At 33.2% G+C, this 14963-nt stretch overlaps 1 pseudogene; it reads right to left on the minus strand.

Annotated features, from left to right (window-relative positions):
- Window positions 1-7162: 7162 nt before the first annotated feature.
- LOC114185174 lies at window positions 7163-10144 on the minus strand (annotated as a pseudogene).
- Between the last annotated feature and the right edge of the window lie 4819 nt (window positions 10145-14963).

Here is a 14963-nt window from a genome sequence, read left to right on the forward strand (position 1 = left end):
CAAGTTGGGAATTGGTTTCATTGGTTAAATAGAGAAGGAAGAAAAATACTTTCATGATTTGATTAGTTGCTCTCTTAGCTCAAGGTACTTTTGTTATCCTGAAAAACCAAATTTCCTTCTTAGCCTAGCCACGATACAAGCCATAAAAGACCTTGTGATGATAGCATGCTTGTGAAAGTCTTAGACATTTTGAACAAAAAGCAAAGTTAAGTTGTGTGACATTGTGATGGTAGAGAGAATGTTGTTTATATCCATACACTAGTGGGCTTGAGTGAAACACTTGTTCTTGTGAGAAGTGGTTCCCATTGATCAAGGAAACATTTTGCCATGATTGTTGATCCCCTATAAACTCTTGCATGCACTTGTGATATTTTTGTTTTGTGAACACCATAGCTTTAGTTTGCCTTGGTAATGAAACACATGTGCTACACAATCTTTCAAATAAGAGCAGGCACAATTGACATATGTTTTCTTGATTTGCTAGATCATTGCAATTGTGTTGTTCATCTAGGCCAAGTTACCTTTTTGCTTGAGGACAAGCAAGGTTTTAAGTTTGGGGGAGTTGATAATGTTAATTTTTACCATTATCCAAGCTATATTTCATTAGCAAAATCATCTCTTCCAAAGCGTTTAACCTACTTAATCCTCAATTTTACCTTATTTTTGTAAATAAATACATTGTGGGTTACATTGATCTAAATATACCACTAATCCCCATTTTTGTGTCCTTTTTGTAGATGGGAAGCTTTGTTCCAAAAATCCAGACTAATGAGTGACCCAGAATAGCAAAGAGAGAAGAAAAATGTCAACAGGAAGCGCCTGGCGACGCGAAGCCAGCGCCAGGCGGAACAGACCGCCAGCTACGCGCCAGCCAAGCGCCAGACAAGCGCTACTGTTAGTCACCGCCTGGCGGCACTTGGTCACCGCCGGGCAGTAGCGGGAAGACTTGCTCCCTGTTTGGTGGCTTGCGCCTGGCGGTGAGTCTCTTGGGAAACGATATCCCGGTCTTACCGGTTACTACTTGCACGACTTGGTACACTTGCCAAAGTCTTAACATATTTTGAGGTGTTAGACACACTTAAGTTAATGGGCTATTTAGAAGTTAAAGAATTATGGTATGCTGTAGATAGACGGTTGCAGTTATTGTATGATTATAATGGGTCAATTAATATGGTAAATGTTGCTAAGCGTACTGGAGAAGTTCACTTGTTTGTGGTTCATATTGTGTCAGAAGCAGTAGTTGTAGATGATGATATAGATGATAATTTGGAATATGCGATTGTTCAAGTTAATGCTGAGTTGGGACATGGTGGAGGTTTGAGTGAGGTTGTCTTGGGTGATGAAGGTGAAAATGAGGCTGAAGCTGAAGCTGATTTGGGAGTTGCAGTAGGTGAGGATGAAGGTGGAAATGGAGGTGAGGGTAAAGCTGATTTGGGAGGTGATGCTGAAGCTGATTTGGGAGGTGCAGTAGGTGAGGATGAAGGTGAAAATCGAGTTGAGGATGAAGCTGATTTGGGAGGTGAGGCTCAAGGTGAAAATCGAGTTGAGGATGAAGCTGATTTGGGAGGTGAGGCTGAAGCTAATTTGGGTGGTGCAGCAGGTTTGGATGAAGGTGGAAATGAAGGTGAGGCTGAAGCTGAAGTGGGAGGTGCAGCAGGTGAGGATGAAGGTGGAAATGGAGGTGAGGTTGAAGTTGATTTGGGAGGTCAGGCTGAACCTAATTTGGGTGGTGCAGCAGGTTTGGATGAGGTGGATATTGAGGCAGAGGTTCACAGTTTGGATGAATCTGATACTGAAGATGAGGAATTTGTTGATATTCCTGTGAATATAATGGGGGACAGCAATACTTCTGATAATGATGTGGGTTCTATTGTAGTTGAAGTGGGCATAAGTGAAGAAGAGAATGAAAGTGACAGTCAACACAGGGGAAAGGTGCGAAAAGACATAGATAGAGGTCTTTCTGATGATCAGTGGGTGTCAGATGAATTATTGAGTGGTGCAGAATCTGATTGTGAATCAGAGGATAACAGTGGAGATGTTTTTGGGATGTTTGTGATGCCAAAATCCATGGCAGACCACAAGTGGGAAGTGGGAACATATTTCCTTGACAAGGAACACTTCAGAGATGCTGTTAGGACGTATGCAATTCATAGTGGAAGAAATATAAGATTTGTTAAGAATGATAAGCGTAGAATTAGGGTTCGATGTGTGGACTTCAACAGTGTCATAATTGATGCAAGGACTAAACCAATTGTATCAATGCTAGAGGACATCAAAATTTATTTGATGAAGAGGTGGGCCAAAAACCGAAAGAAGGTGAAAGCTTTTAAAGGTTCAATCTGCCCAAGGATTACAACTAGGCTGCGAGAAGAATCAGCCTTAACAAAGAACTGGATTCCAAGTTATTTAAATAAGCATTTTGACACAATTAATATTTATCATTTATTGAATTTGCTAACCTGTTATGCTTTTATAGTTGGTCAGGAGAAAAGATTTTTGAAATCAAGCACATTTCACTTATTGGAGAGAAGTACAAAGTCAACATTGACACACACCAATGCACGTGCAGGAAATGGATGCTCAGTGGTATTCCTTGTTGCCATGCACTTGTTGCAATGAGGTTTTTAAATTTAAATGCAGAGGAGTTCATACCACACTGGTTCAGAACTTGCACTTATGAAGAAACATACTACTCCATAATCTATCCAGTGAATGGGCAGCTGCTGTGGGAGAGGACTTCCTACGATGATGTCCAACCCCCCTCAAAAGGAGATTACCTGGGAGGCCAAAGAAAAAGAGGAGATTGAAACAGTGGGAATTAAAGAAAAATGATACTGAGTTAAGGAAAGGTGGCCATCAAAAGAGATGTAGGGTATATCGTGAAGTGGGACATAACAGAAGTAATTGTCCACAACTCCCTCAGCAACCGCAGCCTACTGAGCAACCACCACCACCATCAAGTCAGCAGTCCACACAAGCAACACAGCCTACACAACAACCACCACCATCAAGTCAGCAGATCACACAACCAACACAACCTTCACAGCAGGAACATGAAGTCTCACAACAGACAGGGCAACCAAGCTGCAGGCAGAAATTGCAGATTCGAAGACCACCAACTTGAACAACATTTTCTGTGCTTTAATTAGGCCTACTTAGGAGACAACTTTTGATGTATTTAGGCCTGTTTTGGTAGTAATTTTGTAGTAATTGGTACTATGTTTGTTAACTTTTTTTGTCCAGCACACTTTTGTTGAACATTTGAATTCCATGACTTCAGCACATTTTGATTGCACTTGAATGAATATTGGTCTCCAAGATTGGAGTTGTGATTGGAATTTGGACTTGTGTAATTGGCAGGTTGTGTATGTTCAATATGGACTCAATTATATGTTGGTTTATTTTCCACTTCTATTTGGCAGGTTGTGTTATAAAACAGGGACTCTATTCAACAGTTTAAACTTAAAACAGGGACCAAATTAAACATTTTAAACTTAAAATAGAGACCAAATTGAACATTTTAAACTTAAAATAAGGACCAAATTGAACATTTTAAACTTAAAATAGGGACCAAATTGCACATTTTAAACTAAAGTATGAACTTAAAATAGGGAGTTAAATTGCACATTACTAGACCCTGCTTCATTACAAACAAACACAACATTCATAAGTTACAGCACTGCTTTTTTACATTCATAACTTCAACACCAACAAAACATCATCAACACCAACAAATCATCATCCTCAACTACAAACATTGAATCTTAAACATTATTGGCAGCATGACTACAAAGATTATAACAACAACAAAAACTAATTGTAACAAAAATTGATTCGTTTTCTTCATAGCCCTCACAGAAATCTCCAGTTCAAAAATCTTTATCCTTTGCTGGGCTATAATGCCATCTCTTTCATCACAAAATTCTTCATCACACCACTTGAAGTAGTTACACCACACATTATCACTGCAAGCAGCACGCTTGAACTTAGAACAACCCCAAAATTGTCTGCCATTATTCTTCAAAGTTCTTGCCACTCGAAGCACTGCAACTTCTCCACATTTGCAAATGGGGATTAAACCCATACCCTTGGAACCACGAATATGAGATCCACCGTAACTTTGTTGCCCCCAATTGTTACAGCAAGAGGAGGAAGACGAGTGGTGACGAGACATACCTCTCAAACGCCAATTTCGAATCACACATCGGATGGAGTGAAACAGCTGGATTGGCCACAATTTTGCTTCACACCTCTCAAACCCTAATTTCTTCCCCAAATCAATTTCCCTAAATTTTAAACTTCCAACGGCCATATAAGTTTACTGTGCCAACGTCACTGACCAAAAACTGACACGTAGGCCAAACAGTTACATCGTGTCACTGTGCCGTTAAAAATTTTAACTCTGTCTGCCAAAAGGACTCAATTGAATGTGATTTTACCAAAACGAGGACTAAATTGAACAAACAACCAAAATAGGGACCAGATTGAATAATTTTGACAAAAATAGGGACCAAATGTGTATTTAAGCCTTAGAAATACGATGATAACAATCTTGATAACAATCTTGGTACAATCTTGGATGAATACGATGAATACATGGTACAAATGACATTGAATTTTAAAAGAAGATTGTAAAAATTTAGTAAAAAATATCATTGTCCGAACGCAAAAGGTCTTGTACATAAAGTAACCGTAATTACAAATAGTCCGAAATTCAGAGCTACAAATAATCATAAAACTCTCAATTTTACCAGCTCTCCTATTTCTTTTACATCATGAACCATAGTTTTCTTCGATTCATCATGTATTCCGATAACGTTTTTATTCTTCACATTTTTTTTTTTCTTATTCCCTTTATCTTCATATTTGTTTAAATCCTTTTGAAAAACTTTCATGTTAAAAAATTAGGTTGAGATAATATCTATGAGACGGGATGATATTTTAATAGAGAATTGTAACATTTATTTAATTTTTTAAATGGAGAAGAACCATAATTACCAAGAGTGATGGAGACCCTTATAAGGGAGTATTGGTTTTGACTTTTTTTATTTGTTCTGTTCCCGTAATAGTATTCTTTCTCTTGGACAAATATGCTACGAGTCATGTAATAATATTATAGAATTATAATATCATAAAATTTCATAATTTTATATCTGTTATCATGGCGTTGGCCGACACTAAGGAGCACTGGGTGCCAGCATCGGTTTTCAAGTCAGAAAGCCAATTTGCGACTGGAGTGGGGTGGAGCTTTTGCACCATTGGATGCCAATGCTTCCAAGAGTTCCGGTGGTCTTTGACGTTGAACATTAGATTGCACCATTAGACACACTCATTGAAGAGAGCTTTAAGAGTCTTTAGCGTTGAGCGTCAGTCTAGGCCGTTGAGTCCTCCATGGGCATTGAGTCCTGTCACACTGGCGCTGGCGTGCTTTAGTTACTAATTCAGTGGTCAATTCTGTTGCACTATTTTTTGTGTATTTACTGATTTTGGGGCTCTAATGGTTGATATTATTGTTTTAATGTTAGATATAGTTGACTATGCGAAAGTTGTAGAGAATATATGTGTTGATATAATTCAAGGAATTCCATGATGAAAATTCTATTGTTATGTTTTATTTAGTGTATGTATTGATGTATAGATTCAAGTAAGGAAGTATGATGACATTCTAATAATCATTCACATTTAAATAGAGTACAGACCACCACTAGTTCATGTCTATAGTGAATTCAATATCAATGTATGTATTTTGATAATTAAGTTTAAAAAGTATGAAATTGTAGATTTTATTATTATTTTGTAATGTTTAAAGTACGTTGTATTTGATAAAATTAGATTAACGATTATATGTTTGTTTCTTTAATAAATTAGTTCACCTACTTTTGTGTTTAGTTCGTTTGATTCTATCTTCTTTTACAATAATCATCATAAATTGGTGTGAATAGATGAAAAATTAGTCATGGATCCAACGTAAACCGAAATAAATATGAAATTGTCTAATATTTTATATTTGTATTTCTTAATTTCACTCTATTTTTTAACCTCTTAATTTTTATATCCCTTCATAGTTATTTCGGTATAAATTTCTTTTGTTTCAATATTGTCTTTTGGGATAATTATAATAAAATAATCATGTACTCTTTTTACACTTTATGAATAGCAATTATATTATGTCTTACTATTAAAATATTAAATAATTTACACTTTATGAATAGCAATTATATCATGTTTTACTATTAAAATATTAAATAAGATGTTACAATAATTTTATAATTTTACATGATTTTATAATTTCTAATTGTATACTTTTATACTTTTGTAATCGTATAATTTTATGATTTTATAATTTTATATTCATAATTTTGTAATTATGTATTTTATGTTTTTACAATTTTAATTATATTTAAAAATAATTAGTTTTATATTCATAATTTTGTAATTATGTATTTTATGTTTTTACAATTTTAATTATATTTAAAAGAAATTAGTTTTATATTCATATTTTTGTAATTATGTATTTTATGTTTTTACAATTTTAATTATATTTAAAAATAATTAGTTTTATATTCATATTTTTGTAATTATGTATTTTATGTTTTTACAATTTTAATTATATTTAAAAATAATTAGTTTTATATTCATAATTTTGTAATTATGTACTTTATGTTTTTACAATTTTAATTATATTTAAAAATAATTTGGTGACACATTTAAGGTTTATATTCATAATTTTGTAATTTTGTATTTTGTTTTTACAACTTATTATTACATAAAGTTTTGTTTTTTAAAATTCTCACAATACATAACTGAATCCAAAAGCTTGCCTTCCAATATTGTAGCCTGCTTATATTTTCCAAGAATAATCAACGCATAAAAATTTTATTCATAAAATTTTGGCTTGTTGATATTTTCCACAAAACTATGTTAAGATTGGTCATCAATTTCTCCAAAACTGTCATTGTAATTACGCGAAATTCTACAAAAAAAAACATTTTTTAGACCTAAATGAAAAGAATCGAATTATATACAATAATAAAATTATTTCAAATGATTACTAAATAATAATTTATCATTTCATAGTCTTAAAATTTATTTCTTCTATAAATACTATGCATTTTTGCTCCCCGAAACAAAAATAAAAATTAAAAATAAAGAGAAAACGAAATAAAATCAAGATAGGCTTTATCTCATAAAAGAAAAAATTTTACAAACGGAAAATCAAGTTCGAAAGTTGGTAACCATAGGACATCTAAAGGATACAAATATGATACTAATATTCCATAAAAGAAAGAAAAGCATCTTCCTCAGCCTGCAAATGACAGAAGTTTTCTCATTCATCTTACTCCTACACGATTAGTTGCCAGCTCAGAGACCCATTAAAACATCCTCCAAAGACCATACCAAGAAGTATCAACCTGTACACATTCCATGGTAAACTGGAATTAACTTCGTTTCTTTATATGCAGGGATACCTGAACCTGCAAAAACTCATAACAGCGTAACATCATACTGTTTCAATTTTCAATTTTCCATGGACAACCAAAACAAAAAAAAAGAACTAATTGAAATAAAAACCCCTAGGAAAGAGTGGAAACCGGTCGTTCATTAGTCTTCATGTGTGTTGATTAGTGTACCTGACAGTAAAATGATGTATACTGTGGATCAAAAAATGCAAATGAACCAGTGTAACATGCATGCAGGAGCCAGACCGGTTGAATATTTATAATTAGCCCGTTGAGAAAACGGACTCCTCTTTCTAGTGACAGATGATAACCATGGAAAGAGTTACAAAACTCAAATCATCAAAGAGGATTATAGGACTATATTATAGCTAAGAATGCCACAAGGCTATCTTTAAATCTGTGAAACAGGAAAGTGTGAAAAAATGACAACACCTTTGATAAAATCAAAAGGAACGAAGGACGGTATAACAATTTCTTCTCACACATCCTAAAAAGAAATTCTTGGCTAGGCTGGATGATTATTAGACACTTGTGCGAATAACACAAAGCAGGAAAAACAACATATTCACAAGCTTTTTGCTAATCTTCGTACATACAATAGGAGTAAGAGAAGGCTCAGCCAATCAGTATATCTAATACATCCTACCACTATATAGGGTGATCAAACAAAGCAGAAGGATTGTTGAAAACATAGTTCAGAAAACTGAAATGTTACGAATAACCTAAACCTATGTAAGTTTCAAAACATCCCTATGCAATTATATATCAAGTCTAAAAAATGGAAAATCCAAAAAGTAAAAGAAAGGGAAAGAGGAAGAAGGGAACACATTCCATATATTAGAGAAGTGCACCTGCACCACCTGCACAGGGGAAAATGGGTGGTGAGCAGTATTTATCCTGTGGGTGGTCTATTTCAGAAAGAAATATCCTGCCTAGATCTAAATGAATACGCAAACAAAAGGGAAAGAACACAAACCATAACAACATAAGCAGATCAATAAGCCTCATTTGGAGATTGCTGTTCCTGCCCTTGAAGCTGATGCCCATGAAATTTGCTTGCCTTTACAGAGTGCCCACTGTTACCATTGTGGATGTCCTCAGCTTTAGTCTTGTTTCCAGGATCCTGCTCTTCTTTCTCCCTGTTCCACTGCTCAATTCTGGCACGTCTCTCCTCACTGCCATCTCTAACTGGACTACGGTGCCTCCTCCGACCAGGACTTCGACTTCTTCCTCTCCTATGTGCAGGACTCGTGCTCTTGTGTCTCCTGCTGCGACTCTCATGATGATGGTCCCTATCATCGTGCTTTCTGCTATGACTACGATGGGACCGCTCCTCATGGCTCCGATGCCTGTAAGGACTCCTGCTTCTGCTGTGCCTTCTATGGTTCTTTCCAAATAATTGGTGTCTCAAATCCCTGTACACAACATACATCACAAAAATAGAGTTTTAGATTTTATAGCATGTTTGTATGAAGCGACTTTTAGTTTTTGAATTGGATTTTTATACTTAATTTTTCTACTAATTTAGTTTCAGAATAAAGTGTCATCCGAATTTGTGAAGGCTCCTCTAAACACATGTAACCAACAAACAACCACCATCTTGAAGAAAAAAAAAAAAAGAACCTAAAGAAACACCAATATCAAAGTTCTACCTGCTAATTCTCTTCAAATGCATGAAGTTGCAATAGCCACCGCGGTTGCAAGTATTCTCCTCGTACTGCCTGCAAGTAGCTTCTCGAAAATCCGTCACCGGCGAAAAATCAACGATAATGGGCCTACCTGCACCCATACAAACAACCAAAAACAACTCAATATTCAGACAACGAAGACACAATGGCGTGCATTGACGAACCTCAGAAAAACATAATGAATGAGAAATTTCAGAGAACCAAAAGAAAAGGATATAACTAACCGGCATAAAACCTTCCAGTGAGGTTCCTAACAGCATTGGCAGCATGCTCCTCTTCTCTGAACTGAACGTATACATTCCCCACCTGAAAACGACAGCGTTCAATTGTAATGAAAATGGAGAAAACGAGGGGTTGGGATTAGGATTAGGGTTAGGGTGAGGGAACATACCATATGGTCGGCGAGGTTGTCGCAGACATTGAGGCTTTCGATTTCGCCGTACTTGGAGAGCTCCTCGAAGAGATCCTCATAGAACTCCTCGAAGTGATCTTGGATCTTGCGAGGGTCGATGGGGTGGCCGTGGGCGTCGACGCCGGGGTTATCATGTCGGGGCGCTGGTACATGTTGGAGAGCAGAATGGTGGGGCTTATGCTTGGCTTCGTGTGGAGGCGAGAGCACCGATCGCCGTGCCTACACGCGCCGATCTTGAAGTAGAACGGGCAATTCACCCTGTCCTTCTCCGTTCCGAATATCGATGCCAAGTGCTCCGCCATTGCCGCAACCACAAAGCTCAGATGCGGTTACACTTCTCGTCTTCGCTGCTGATTAGGGTTTGAGAAATTGGGGATTTGTAGTGAAATGAAGAAGCCAGAATATGGTGGAGTTGGGATCTTTCTAGATACTTCTTTATAGTTTTCTTGAAATTTAATTTTGAACAAAAAATTAAGGGAGTGTTTGGATGTCCTTCCAATCAATTCAAACAGATGTTTGTTTGTTGAGTTGAATCGCTCTCGCACACGCACTCTCCTAACAATCGTCTTAACATCCCTGCAAATAAATATTGAAAGTAACACAAGTCAGTTCAGTTGATTTGGGTGGAATTTCTGTCCTTTTTAAAAATATTTTAATAATATTAATTTATATAATAATAACGATTTTCTATTAAATATACCTGATCATGTTTCTATTTAATAGTTCATCCTTCCATCATTAAAATAATCTATCAGGTCCATTTTAATATTCAATTTTTGAATTCATTTTCTAGAAAGACTATATAATCTAAAAGATTTTTTTTTTTTTAATTTAGTATCACGTGTGCTTCTACTATGTACTCGATCGTGAAAAAAATATTTTAAACAAAAATAATTAATTACGATATATATATATATATATGTGTGTGTATAACAGTTTTTATTAATATTTTTTAAATTTATTTTTTGCAAAAGTCTACCGGAGTTTCATAAAAAAAATAACAATTGAGTAAGTGAGTTTAATTTCATTATACAACTATCATGAGACGCGTGCGTACGCACGGGTATTTTTTTGTTTTTGTGTTATTGTTGTTATAGGTATTTTGTGTAAATATTATATATTATATTAGTTAAAAATTAAAGTTTTGTTATTATTGATATAATTTATGCAGATTTATAAATATATCATTTAGATTTTGGCTAATTATGACAATCTACTTTATTATCTAATTATTCAAGATCATTGATTATGTTCATTATATATTAATATAATCCATAGTTACACAATACATAGTTTATAGTTATACTTAATTTATATTGAAATATTGAAATGACTACATTTGAGAATAAATCTGAAGGGTGTGATTTTGGCGGCAAGGTATAGTAATCAGGTGTCTTGTGAACTTTTGTTTCGTACATATTACATATCGTTATTAAAATAAAATATTGGTATATTGTGAACTTTTGTCTCGTACAAAAGTATTGTCTACATATGAATAATCAATTTAAAGAAAAATGGAAAAATGCAAACATATTGTGAAATGCATTGAGTTATATATTATATTAAAATGAAATGCATATGTACAAATTGTTGTTAAAATAAAATATAGCAATATTGAGAACTTTGGTCTCGTGCAAAAGTAATGTCTACACATGAATAATCAACTTAAACAAAAATACAAACATAATGTAAGATTGATGTTAACATTTTTAAACAAAAAAAAATGCAGGTATTGTTATCGATATAGACATTAAATTTATAATAAACAATTCTTGATGGGCATACACATTTTATTTTATTTTTTTAAATGTACATTGAGTTATATATTATATTGAAATGAAATGCATATGTACATATTGTTGTTAAAATAAAATATAGGAATATTGAGAACTTTGGTCTCGTGCAAAAGTAATGCCCACACATGAATAATCAACTTAAAAAAAATGCAAACACAATGTAAGATTGATGTTAACATTTTAAAACAAAAATAGATGCAGGTATTGTTATCAATGTAGACATTAAATTTATAATAACAAATTCTTGATGGGTACACACATTTTATTTTATTTTTGTTTAAAATGTACATTGAGTTATATATTATATTGAAATGAAATTCTTATGTATATATTGTTGTTAAAATAAAATATAGGAATATTGAGAACTTCGGTCTCGTGCAAAAGTAATGTCCACACATGAATAATCAACTTAAACAGAAATGCAAACATAATGTAAGATTGATGTTAATATTTTTAAACAAAAATAGATGCAGGTATTGTTATCAATGTAGACATTAAATTTATAATAACTAATTCTTGATGGGTACACGCATTTTATTTTATTTTGGTTTAAAATGTACATTGAGTTATATATCATATTGAAATGAAATGCATATGTATATATTATTGTTAAAATAAAATATAGGAATATTGAAAACTTTGGTCTCGTGCAAAAGTAATGTCCACACATGAATAATCAACTTAAACAAAAATGAAAACATAATGTAGGATTGATGTTAACATTTTTAAACAAAAATAAATGCAAATATTGTTATCATTGTAGACATTACATTTATAATAATTAATTCTTGATGGGTACACACATTTTATTTTATTTTTGTTTAAAATATATATTGAGTTATATATTATATTGAAATGAAATGCATATGAACATATTGTTGTTAAATTAAAATATAAGAATATTGAAAATTTTGGTCTCGTACAAAAGTAATGTCCATACATGAATAATCAACTTATAGTTATATATATATATATATATATATATATATATATATATAAACTTATAGTTTGGTAACTTTTAATTTTTATTACATTTCAATTTATGTTGAATAAGATTTTCAAAATCAAAATAGTATTATTACTAAAAGAGAAGTTCCTTTGGTTCTCTGCAAAATTGCAAAGGATGCAATGTATATAACCGCAAAGAATGAAATAATTACTCCTATGATACATTATTATACCTTTATGCTGCAATAAAGGCATAAGTTTAAGAAGACACTTGTAAAGGCATAAAATACTATAATTAACTACAGTAACAAATTAAATGCATATATTTTCAACTAAACCAAACTTACCCATAGGATATAAAACGTAAACATCAGATACGAAGTATCAAGATAATCTTCTTCTTCAGGTTTTGGTGTTAAAATCTATGAAAACAGTAAGTAAAGGTTAACAAAAGGAATTAGTAAAATTCATGATTTTGAGAAAAAAAATTATACCACAAATACATATATAGGATTCTCATGAAAGAAAAACCCCATATTATGATAAGTATAACTTTAATCAGCTTGGAGAAAAATGAAGTTTGAAAGCAGTACATACATACCAAGGACATACACTTCTTGCCCTCCAAATAATCTTGTAGGTACGACAAAATCAAATTTGTTAATTAGTAACTCTTCCCTATTTCATGTTCTTAAAGAGACTCCTAAGTAGATAAAATGAATAAAATTCTAGCCTATTTTTATTATATAACAATTGTAAATGACAACTAAAGTATATATTCAAAAGTTTTCAAATTTGTTAATAGTACAATAAAGATAATTAAAATGTATACCTATTAAAAGAACAATAACTTGGAATCATAGCTTGAAATATAGGCTACATACTCTTATACAAAAGTTTTCTATCCATTGTCTTCCTAAAACTTCCAGTGCATGAAAGCTATCAAACAGGAAGAAGAATAACCAAGAAACAACAAAAAAAAGTTAAAAACTTTAAAATTTAATAATCTAAACACATGATAGAAACATTCAAAAACTATCTCCTAAAAAGTTGTACATGAAAGCCATCAAACAGGAAGAAAAATAAAAAGAAAAAGAACCAAGAAGCAACTAAAAAGATAAGAACTTTAACACAGAAAAAAAAAACATTCATCAAATCAAACAATAAATTGTAAAATGTACCTTAACATGCTATTTTAACACCTAAATACCATATCCCTTATGAAATATATATAAAGCACAAACCTTTGACCAACACAAACCTTTAACAATAAGAACACATACAAATGTTAAAAACATCACACTAAAATACATACATGGTCTGGAGAAACCAAGCACCAAGCACCAAACACTAACGTCCAAAACTAAGAAAACACAAATACAAAATAGAAAGGGTTTTTCATAAAGGGTTTTCATAATAGCCAACACAAACCTTATTTTAATCAGAAAGGGTTTTCTTCTCTTCTCTTTCGAACCACTGCTGCCATAGAACCACGATCTCTCCACCATCATCGCTCACGAAAGGAACCACCACTGCTCATTGTCATCGTTTTCCTTTTCGTTGAAATTTGCAAACGCAGCAAACTCGTGTTGCGGCCGATGAAATGATTTCTGAAAGAAGATAATGCAAAAATAAGCACAAAAAATAAAGAAAAAAAATGAAACTAAAGGATAATGGAGGTGAAACTAAAGGAGTCTCAGTACGACAAAGGTCTGATATGGGCAATTTTAGGGATGGAGTCGATTATGGTAGAAGATGAGTGAACATGGTGGTTGCGCGGTGAAGTCGTCACCTCCGCTGACCGTGGAGGCTCGTTGGACTCTCGTCGGCGTTTGAGTGAATCAAGAGGAGATTTTCTCCGGTGTTGGTTGTAAAGTGGAGAAGATGAAGGAGTGATTGGAGAAGAGAATGAGAAAGATTGGTTTTGGGGAGAAAAAGAGATGGAAGGTGAGGGGTTTTATGCACGAAGATTGATAATTGGTTTTTTTGTGTTAAAAAGGAGATTGGGAATTTGAGTGGGTTGTGCAAATGCCAAAGGAGCGGGAAACCGATTTGGGAACGTCTATCAATCCTTTCATTGTTGTCCTATCAGTGGAGCAGAGTATGTAAAGGAAAGAAAAGACAAAAAATTTCAAATTGAGTCAAGAAGCCTAAAAGATGAATCTCAATTTACGGAGAGCAGGAATAGTTAAAATGATTAAAAGAGGAGAATGACAAAAAAACCAAAAAATTGGACAGGTGTCAAAAATTTAAATATGGGTATAAGGGTCTTTTCCAGAAGTGTTTGTTTTCATATATTTTAGATACAATTGTACACACTTTTCTATGACACAATTTAACCAGTTCTATCTTTTATATATGAAAGAAGACAATTTTTTTTATTATTACTATTTTTATTAATCTTATTTGCATTATTTTTGATGTTATTATATTCGTTCATAAGAATGTGATTCTATAAGTGTAATTTTATCAATAATGATATCGAAAATATGGTGTGTAAAAATTACATCAAGATTCATTTCCAATAATAAAAAAGACATTTTGGTATACAAATTGGATAAGAGTTTGTCTTCTTTTTTTTTTTCCTTCAAGCGTGTGCTTTCCCTCACGTAGATGTGGGAGGGAGGTATATTAATGCAAAAGCTACATGGAAGGTTTG

Source organism: Vigna unguiculata, chromosome 5 (genome assembly GCF_004118075.2).
Source record: "Vigna unguiculata cultivar IT97K-499-35 chromosome 5, ASM411807v1, whole genome shotgun sequence".
Classification (NCBI taxonomy): domain Eukaryota; kingdom Viridiplantae; phylum Streptophyta; class Magnoliopsida; order Fabales; family Fabaceae; genus Vigna; species Vigna unguiculata.